Here is a 9,550-nt window from a genome sequence, read left to right as displayed (position 1 = left end):
TTTAAGCTCCCTATTTTCCACTGTAACATCTTTCTTCTTAATATATCCATATAATGTCTTATGACTTCTCGCCTCATCTTTACCTGCCTAAAAAAAAGTTGCATATTTACATAATAACCAGTCCTTCTGTGTACTTTCTTGTTCCACAACACTTGCTGCAGTGTATAATGCATGCCTACAACTGACAAATGTACCACAAGCATTAACAATTCAAGTCTTCTCTTTTTTAATTTCATTGTAAACAGCTCTTCTTTTAACAGGGCTTAGCTGAGATCTCCAAAAGAATGCAATTATTTCCTAAACTATGATTTCTTTGTGGTGCTTTGCCAAATTTCCCCTAGTCAGTATGAACAGCACCACAGGTCACACCCTCAAAATAGGCTTTAGGCCTAGTGAGACTAACCCAGTCAATAAAATATAATAAATAAACATTTCCTGATTGAGAAATCCAATTGTGGCATTCCATTTTCAGTGTAGTTCCAGGGAGAAAAATACTTCCAACAGAAGAATATGTATGTACAATTACGCCAGGAAAGAGTACAAGTGAGCATACAGGCCATAAAACAGAGACATTTTGTTAAGAAAAGATACACAAAAATATGGACACCTAGCAGTGAGATATGTTAGTTAAAACAAAAATGATTAGTCGTGGCATTTCCATATGTGAGTGGATACAGCACAATATATTTATAACAAATAAATGCAGATACAGAAGAACATAATGTACCAACTTGAAACTAACTTAAACATGAAAATAATTTGCAGCAATCATATTTAAAATACCTACACGAATCAGTCTGCATCTAATTAGTTAAAACAATTTGGAAACTGATTGCAGCGGTTGTGAAACTAAATGAGTGGATAAATGGAATTCTATTGGTAAGCCATCAAGCGCTTCTGGGTATTAGAATAAGGGTTCAAGTGCTAAATGAACTTGATAATATGTAGTGAAAAGTAAGGATGAGTCTGTTAGGTTAGGTAGTTCAGTGATTCGCAGTTTCAGACCTAGTTATGTGAAAGATGTTGTTTCAGTTGCTTCAATGAGGGCTTGAATATTTTTTGTCAGAGAAGCAACATGTGTTATATGAGCACTTATTTCAAATCTGAGCAATGTGGGTTTAACTATTCCATTTTTTGTTAACTTCTCCAGTAGTCAGATAATTATTTGTGGTTATATCTGGGGCATTTTACCAAAGAAGGGATTATTCTTTTTTTTTCCATAATAAATTTTTATTGAAATATATTTTCCAAAAACATTACAAAAATACAATAAACATCACACACATAATACACTATAACTACTACAAACCATTTATACAATATCTACATGAAATGCTTCCTATATTTAATATATTCCTAAAATCAGTATCATGCTAATATAATATTGAAGACCTTTTCCCATATTTTCGGGTTATTAATATTTTTGTTAGTTTGTTTCAGAAGTAATTTATGTGCTAGTATATGTTTTATAGCCACAAGCTTAAAATTATTCCATGATGTCTTATGTGGTTCTAGCCAATTTGTGGCTATATAGAGTTTCATCAGCAAAATAATATTCATACAAATAATAGTTTGCGATCTGGAAAGCTCTCTTGGAGGAATGTGTAGAATCATAAATTCCCATGACAGTGTAGAACTTTGATAACCCATCTTTTGCAGTTGTACTTTAAGAGAGTTCCAATGTTTATATACGCATTTACAACTCCAGAACATATGAAAAAGATCCGCTGTTTGATCTGCACAGTATGGACAAATTGGAGAATTCCTAGGGTTAAATTTATGTAATCTAAGATGTGTGTAATATGCATTGTTCCAAATCATCAATTGTGTGTACATCAGTTTTTGAAAAGAAACTGATTTCCTAGTTATATCAATTGCTTTTAATATCTGATTGTCTGTTACTGTTACTTTGTTTACCTAATACTCTGAAAGCAAAATTTTGCCCTGAAATTTCAAATCCTTAATTAATTTGTATGCAGTTGCTATAAATTTAGTGTCTTGTTGGATAGCTTGCCACAATTCAGAGCATTTATCCACAAATCCGGCTGCAGGTTTAAAGTTCCTAAAATAGCTCAAGGCAAGTTCTTTAACTTGTTTCATTATAACAATGTAACTTCTACGTAGATTCATTTCCTGTCTAATTTGTAAAGCCGATAAGTCAAGTTTATTAAAAACATCAAATAGAGTCAGATTAACTATTAATGGAAATTTGCTGAGATCGATCAGCTGATTATTTAGTTTAAAATTAGGATTCCTGTGGAAAGGTTGAAGAACCATCATATATTGCAATACATCTACGGACTGAAATAAAGTTTGCAAAGATGAGACACAGATTATTATGTGGTCCATGACCCCATATTTTATCAGACTAATTTTGTCCATAAAGGGTAATGCTTTAGGATTTATTTTCCTATGCAAAATATGCTTATGATTCAAGACCACCCAAGTTGGTATCCATTTTGTATTCGTTACATCATAATTAGCAATTCTTAAAATTTGATTAGCGTTTACAATCAAATAATATGCTTCAATGTTTGGTAGCTCAAGTCCCCCTCTTGTTTTAGGGGTCATTAATTTCTCATAAGATATTCTAGTTCTTTTTGGGTTCCAGATAAATTTAGCTAGATCTTTATGCATCTGTTTAAAAACTGTTTTTGAAATTGATAATTGGGCAGACCTAAATATATATAACATTCGTGGTAGTATATTCATTTTCACTATTGATACTTTTGCTAATACTGGTAGTTTTAAATTCTTCCATCTGTCGCAATCAGCTATTATGTGTTCCCATACTCGTTTAACATTATTGTTATAAAAGTCCTTATTATCCGTAGAAGTTGATACCCAAATATTTAATATTTTCTTTACATGTTAACTTCCCCATCAGGGCCATTAATGAAAAAGGTTTTGGGGTTCTTAACGGGAAGATATTAGTTTTCTGTAAGTTAATTTTATAATTAGAAACTACCAAAAATTCGTTTATGAGCTTTAATATCTTTTCACTGTTCGAAATTGGGGTTGTACAATAAATAATAAGATCATCGGCGAATGCTGACATTAATATTTTATTCCTATAAATTATTGGTGCATTATGATACAAATTTTGCTTGATATATAAAAATAGGGGTTCTAGATATAGGTTAAACAATAAGGGGGACATGGGACAACCCTGACGAGTACCATTTTTAATCTGTATTCTGTTAGAATAAGTCCTATTGATGTATAGCGTAGTGTATGGATTACTATATAATATTTGTAGTATCTGAATGAATTCTTGGGGTAAGTTAAAATAGGGTAACACATCAAACAAAAAAATTTATGTCTACTCTATCAAATGCTTTCTGGGCATCTATTATAAGAGCATAGATATTAAAGTTGTTTTGTTTAGCATACGTCATCATATTATGCAGTGTAAGTGTGTTATCGCTAGTTTGTCTAGTTGCCATAAATCCAGCTTGTTCCTTAGAAATTAGATATATCAAAACCTTCTTTAGTCTCGATGCTATAATTGATGTTAAAATTTTCATATCCACATTCATTAGTGCTATTGGTCTGTAATTATCTGGGTTAAGGGGATCTGAATTGGTTTTATGTATGAAAATTGTTTTTGACGCATTGAGGTGGGGGTCAGAAGGGATTATTCTTTTATTTTTCCAAACTATACATTGTTAAAACTCCAGCAAAGTTAGAACTTCCAATAAGTGACCTCCCAAACCTCTTGTATCAGAGGCACATGGGATATATGCAAATGATCCTTATGAACATCAGGTGTTTCAGCTAATTGGCAATTCTGAATGCCCATGACTTATTCCATCATTTTAATGGACAATTTCAGGCCAATAAAGCCAAACCCCACTAGCTGTGGATATGCATATTTCGGCCTAGTTATGACCTCATCAGCACAGTAAAAGCAGAGTGTTTGACTAAGCATTAGAAACACAGGGCTGTTATACCCAGCTGATGTCCATTATCATTAGGGTCACTGCAAAAATATCCCAAACAACAAACTAAAACAATGAGTGAGAAGGTCACTGAAAAAACACTCAGTAAAAACAAAATGAAAACTCCAGCAAAGCTAGAACTTCCAATAAGTGACCTCCCAAACCTCTTGTATCAGAGGCACATGGGATATGTGCAAATGATCCTTATAAACATCAGGTGTTTCAGCTAATTGGCAATTCTGAATGCCCATGACTTGTTTCGTCGTTTTAATGGACATTTTCAGGCCAATAAAGCCAAACCCCACTAGCTGTGGATATGCATATTTTGGCCTTGTTATGACCTCATCAGCACAGCACAAACAGAGTATTTGATTAAGCATTAGATGTTTAGTTAGTGTATTCTACAATGAGATGTGGACAGACACTGCTAGCATTAACATTTTGAAGCTGTACACACAATAATGTTCGATTCTCAGTTAGAGCGTCTTCTGTGTGGCGACATACGTGAACGGGCATTCCTTCGTTGAAGGTTGTGCATTAGGCCTGGCAAGCCAGCACGTAAAACTCTACTGCCAATCATTAGCGGACCGGAGTTCCGCTGTGGCGACCCCTAACCGGGAAAAGCCGAAAGACACAAACAAACACACAATATTATTCACAGGTGGTGTTGGGGGAATATAATCTGGGGAGTATTTTAATAGTAATGCTTCAAAGAAAAACAGCCAGTTAATGTCACAAGGGGTATTGAAGAACAATTTAGCATTTCACTGGGTCCAATGCTGCCATTTGTGAGTCATGGTGGATGGTGGACATGGAGTATGATAACTTTTTTGGCTCCTCACTCATGAGTATTGTACAAAGCAGAGGTGTACATTTTTATTAAGGCAAAGTAGGAACAGACTACAAAGTATTATGGCCCATTTGCTTGGTGTAGCTTGGTGTATAGCCTGAGGTCTGCTATTGCATATTTCAGGGGTAAATCAAACAGAAGTGAGCATACATATTACAGCTATTAGTTAGTTTCAGGAGCCATGAGTATGGAAGACCATATCAATACATTTTAATTAAGGAAAATGCTGCAGATTTGAGATAGACAAGAACTTAAGGGAAGAGATTAATGGTGACCAAAATGTTTTAAATGCATGACCCAAAGTCTATGCACTTAACAGTGACACATAATTTATTCAGAATAAGCTTAACAGTCACCTAATGTGGGATATTTAGATTATCCATGTTGTTACCCATGTTAGACAGTGGAGAATACCTTTGTTTTTCTGGAAAAGAACACCTAAATGTCAAAAGATTAGGTTTGTCTACTGCCGGACAAGTCTTAAAAAGAGCAAGAAGCAAGAAGGCTGTGGGTCTGATTGTACTTCCCTAATGGGTCTGATTGTACTTCCCTAATGGGTCTGATTGTACTTCCCTAATGGGTCTGATTGTACTTCCCTAATGGGAAACATTGAGACATGATGAGGAGAATGTTAAAATCACAGGTGGCAAGATACAAGATGGGATCTGTTTTTCTGTCCTCAGCAAGGCATTCCTATAACCACTTATCTTTTTAGAATAGCAGTGCAGAAAATTGTGGGGACCAGTAGATTGGACACTATGAAAGCATGTACTACACTCCTGTTGAATAGGAGAGGTCTCTAATGCACATTGTGTGAAGGCACACAACAGATAATGTAATGGTGGAAGTCCAGACCTTATACATTCTAATTACAGTCTTGTTGGCATTATGTTTTGTTTCCCTTGCATCTCAAACAGAACATCTAAGAAAGGTCTGGGCAATCTTTCATTTATACAACAAGAGATTGTAAGGATGATTATAGCACAGAACAATTATCCTTTTCTTTCTTTTTTTTATATAACTAACACAATGTTTACTTATTTTGCCTTTCCTTTTATGTATTTACTAATAAAAATATTTTGACAAACAAACAAAAAATATATTCTCTCCTGGGCATACCTCACAACCTCTTTGTGCAAGAAATCTGGACAAAGCCTAAAATAATACAGTGACAAAAGCTCAAAAAATAGGGACATATTTTAAATACAGCGCTTGATTTCAAGATGGTGGCACATACAGTCACAGCAGCAGCTCTATGCTCAGCTTCTTGGTGCTTGTTTTCTGTGTTTTTGTGTTCATATGTACGTTTTTTACTGTTAACTTCAGTCAGGCTGATTTTAAATACAGTCAGCAAGATCTCTTGCAGATTGGATTTAAATGCAATCAGGCTGTTACAAGTGAATTTTTTACACTCATATGACATACCATAGAACTAACAAGAACACCAGGGTCTCCATGGATTGTTATCAGCCCAGGCAGGAGACAAAGGCAGAGAAAACACAGGAACCAAAAGTGTGGCTGCAGGTCTGGCCTACATACTAGGCTAAGGAAACATCCTCATAAACCACATCTTCCCTGCATATTTATTGGTAATGCTATATTTATTGCAAACAAAATGGATGAACTTCAGCTACAGATGTCTGAGAACAAACTTGTAAGCAACTGTTGCATTTTGTTATTTACAGAGACATGGAGAGACCAGATGCAGCCATTGAGCTGGCAGGACACACAGCTTTTTGGTGGGACAGGAATAAAGACTCAGGCAAGAGCAGAGGTGGTGGTGGGGATTTGCATCTATTTGAATAACAGCTGGTGTACCAATGCAAAGATAGTAGACAGCTACTGCTCTCCTGATTTGGAGTATATGACAATCAAATGTAGGCCCTTTTATTTACCTTGGGAGTTCACTGCTGTCATAGTTACAGCTGTTTACATTCCACCAGATGCTAACTTAAGTTACACACTTTCATATCTAACTGCTTAGTGCACACTGTAGTGTTTAGGATAAACCTTTTTTTTTCATCTTACCTTTAAGCATCAATTGCAAGACATCCAGTTATTGGAGAGCCCACATTCTGCCTCTCAGTGGTCATCTTGGGATTAGTGCTTCTGTTTTGTCCTGGTGAGAGAAGGAGTACATGGATACTATTTCCTGGAGACTGCTGATCACCAGAAAGCCTAATAACTACTTTATAGGTGACAGCTTGAAATCTGTGCTTATATTCTGATCCTGGTGAGAGAAGAAGCAGAGTGCATTGATTTCTGACTGTTTCTGGCTGGAGAGTGTCTGTGCTTAACGTACCTCTTTGGCCTGGTTGCTATTTGAGGAATCTACCAGAGAAAGGCTACAAGCCTACAGACCCTTGCACCATCTGAGACAAGACTGTGGATCATTAAACAGGCTGTGGCCTACCTCACTTCTTGGGACTGGTGCTTACATTTTGCTTCTGGTGAGAGAAGAAGCAAAGGAGTATTGTATCCCAACAGAGTGAAGCTGTGGTGAGACCAGCATTAGTAGTAGCTAGGCAGTAGCCATTCGTGTGACTCCCCTCTTTTCATCATTTTTGATAAGCTAATTCTTTGTTTTCAGTAAGTACTGCTTGATTTGTTTCTAACTTCAGAATATCTGCCTAAATACTTCATCCTTAAATTTTCTAGGTCTACGTATTAGTTTTCCCTCAAATGTTTGGTAGTGCGTTGGACAGACTCAAACACCTTGAGTGACATTTTTCTGGTAAAAGTCATTGTTCCACTGTATTCAGCATTCATCATAGGTTCATAGGTTCATAGGTAGGTACTAGGCTATCAGCCCAAGGGCCTATGTAAGCCTAGCCAACAAGGTTCCCTGGTTTACGCCACCCAAGAAAGTTAATTTCCTGGTCCACTGTTGAGCAGAGACACAGAAGTGATCATACCTATCACTGAGCATGATTCCCCCTTTGGTATGTACCTAACCAGGCATATCCAACAATTGAAATGTCCACAGAGGTTCCTCACTAAAAGAATATAGGGTGTAAGTAATATGTCCTTTGCAGACTGTCTCAAGGCCCTATCCCTGTATTCTGTCTCCTACAGACTTTTGAGGGGAGATCTATGCCAGACATACAGGGCATTGTCAGCCCCCACTTTGATGAACCTCCTGCATATCCACAAAACAAACAGCACCAGAGTTACCCATTCTAAAGACTTAAACCTTGCCTGTGATATAAATAGGACCTGCTGGAGAGATAGGTATGTATCCCAGAGACTACCCTGTCTATGGAACAGGCTCCCCATCCATGTGAAGCAGAGTTCCTCTCTAACCCAATTCAAGTGCAACTTGGACAACTGGATGGGAAACCGAAAATTCATCCCTGGTTTGGCACCTATGTCGCTAATGGACAGAGGTAACCTGTAAATGGTTCATCTCCCAGACTCATGCTTACAGTTATCAAGGTATCAGAACTTGTCAGAGATTTGGGATGCATGGCTAGGCTTAAAAAGACCCTTGTGGTCATTAGCCTAGTAAACACCCATGAACCTATAATGCTATTACAGCCCTAGGTCACCTGTTTGCCATCATTAACTTGCAACAAAACATCCATCGTGAAGCTGTTCATATCATAGCTGGTGATTTTAATCAGACAGATTTAAAGTCAGTTCTCAAATTTCATCAACACATCAAATGCGCAACCAGGGAAGGCAATACACTGGACAAAACCTACTCAAATATCAAGGATGGCTACAGGGCAAAACAGCTGCCTCATCTAGGCCAGTCAGACCATTTGTCTATAATCTTGATTCCAGCATACAGTCCTGTTAGAAGAATATAGACCAGATTACTACAAAGGTTATTAAAATATGGCCTGAAGGTGCACTCTTGCAACTACAGGAGTGCTTTGAAAGAACTAACCGGGAGATTTGCGAGGATCAGGGCAATTACACATCAATGGTACTCTGCTACATAAAAAACAATGTCAGTGTTAGCAAGCACATTCGTGTGTATCCTAATCAGAAGCCCTGGATGACGGAGGTCAGATCTCTTCTCAAGCACCGCAATACAGCCTTCAGCTCTGGTAACAAAGTCCTTTACAACTTGGCTAGGACCAACTTAAAGAAAGCCATCAGAGAGGCTGAAGCAGCCCATAAAAGGAAGATAGAAGACCACTTCACCAACAAGGACCCCCAGCAGTGACTGTGGCAAGTTATCCAACACATCACCAACCATAAAACCAGTATCTGTATGGATGTTGATGGAGATGCCTCGAAGACAGAGGCACTTACTTATTTCTTTGCCAGTTTTGAGGTGGAGACAACAGAGACAGTCATGCCTAGGCCCCAGCAGATGTGAGACTGCTGTGGTCTATCATCTATGCCAACTTCTTCGCAGTACAAGAACATGATGTAAGACATGTGGTCAAAGCAGTTAATCCAGGAAAGGCTACTGGCCCTGATGGAATGACGGGATGGGTGCTGAAAGAAAGCACGGACCAGTTCTATGGGGTTTTCATAAAGATCTTCAACCTATCTCTGTCTAAGTCTACTAATCCATCTTGTCTGAAGTCAACTACGATTATCCCACTGCCAAAGAAACTTGTCATCAGTAGTCTCAGCAACTACTGCCTAATGGCACTAACTCCAGTCATCATGAAGCGTTTTGAGCAACTGGTTCTGCAACACATGAAGGCCAGTCTACCAGTTATCTTGAATACACCAGTATACTTACAGGGCAAACAGGTCTACAAAAGATGCCATCTCCACTGCCTTACACACTGTACTT

Source organism: Protopterus annectens, chromosome 2.part1 (genome assembly GCF_019279795.1).
Source record: "Protopterus annectens isolate FY-2018-M chromosome 2.part1, PAN1.0, whole genome shotgun sequence".
NCBI lineage: Eukaryota > Metazoa > Chordata > Ceratodontiformes > Protopteridae > Protopterus > Protopterus annectens.
Note: the sequence above shows the minus strand (reverse complement) of the source record.